Consider the following 1,583-nt stretch of genomic DNA (forward strand, 5'->3'; position numbering starts at 1 on the left):
CTACCATATATCCCATAGCCAACCGTTGAAAACCACAACATGCCCTATCTCTCAGAAAGACTCACAAGCACATTACTGTGTTAAAGGCTCAGCCAAGTCCTCAAGTTTAAAAATAAATATTTAACTCTGATCTAGGATTTCCCACACTTAGAATCACTGCTTTTGGAGATTATTAACTCATTGTAGAAACTCAATGATTACTTATTATTGTGATGTCTGTTTGGGGGGAGGGGGGATAGTTCTATGAGTGAATTTCAGAAAAAAACTTTGTACTGAGGTGCTGTGTCTTTCAGAATGTCAGTATAAGTGCAGGGTACTAAGTGGAGAAGAGCTTCCTCAATTTACTCCTCAACGAAGTTAGCCATTCCCAATTTCAAAGACAAATATATTGAATTTAGGCAGCAGTCTGAAGAAATGTAGAACTTTTCAAATAATACTAAGTAACCTATTTTAAATGTGGTAGCTCTATTTTATTTTCATTAAAGGCCTGATAAGGAAAGCTCAGTTGATTTCCTATTTGCAAGTAATATAACTTCCTACAGAAGCAACATGTACACACACATCTGGTAACTTATAGTCATTGTATTAAACATTTTAAAAGTAGATTGAAGAAATGGGCAGAAAACATGAATAGACACTTCTCTAAAGAAGACATCCAGATGGCCAACAGGCACATGAAAAGATGTTCAACGTCGCTCCTCATCAGGGAAATACAAATCAAAACCACACTCAGATATCACCTCACGCCAGTCAGAGTGGCCAAAATGAACAAATCAGGAGACTATAGATGCTGGAGAGGATGTGGAGAAACGGGAACCCTCTTGCACTGTTGCTGGGAATGCAAATTGGTGCAGCCACTCTGGAAAGCAGTATGGAGGTTCCTCAGAAAATTAAAAATAGACCTACCCTATGACCCAGCAATAGCACTGCTAGGAATTTATCCAAGGGATACAGGAGTACTGATGCATAGGGGCACTTGTACCCCAATGTTTATAGCGGCACTCTCAACAATAGCCAAATTATGGAAAGAGCCTAAATGTCCATCAACTGATGAATGGATAAAGAAATTGTGGTTTATATACACAATGGAGTACTACGTGGCAATGAGAAAAAATGAAATATGGCCTTTTGTAGCAACGTGGATGGAACTGGAGAGTGTGATGCTAAGTGAAATAAGCCATACAGAGAAAGACAGATACCATATGGTTTCACTCTTATGTGGATCCTGAGAAATGTAACAGAAACCCATGGGGGAGGGGAAGGAAAAAAAAAAAAAAGAGGTTAGAGTGGGAGAGAGCCAAAGCATAAGAGACTGTTAAAACCTGAGAACAAACTGAGGGTTGATGGGGGGTGGGAGGGAGGACAGGGTGGGTGATGGGTATTGAGGAGGGCACCTTTTGGGATGAGCACTGGGTGTTGTATGGAAACCAATTTGACAGTAAATTTCATATATTAAAAAATAAAAAAATAAAAATAAATAAATAAATAAAAGTAGATTGAAAAATTGTTACCATTTGAGGCAGCATACTAACAGTAAAGAACACAGACTCCAAAACCAGACTGCTTAAACTTGTAACTCAGGT

The sequence above is a fragment of the Panthera uncia genome, chromosome B1 (assembly GCF_023721935.1).
Source record: "Panthera uncia isolate 11264 chromosome B1, Puncia_PCG_1.0, whole genome shotgun sequence".
NCBI lineage: Eukaryota > Metazoa > Chordata > Mammalia > Carnivora > Felidae > Panthera > Panthera uncia.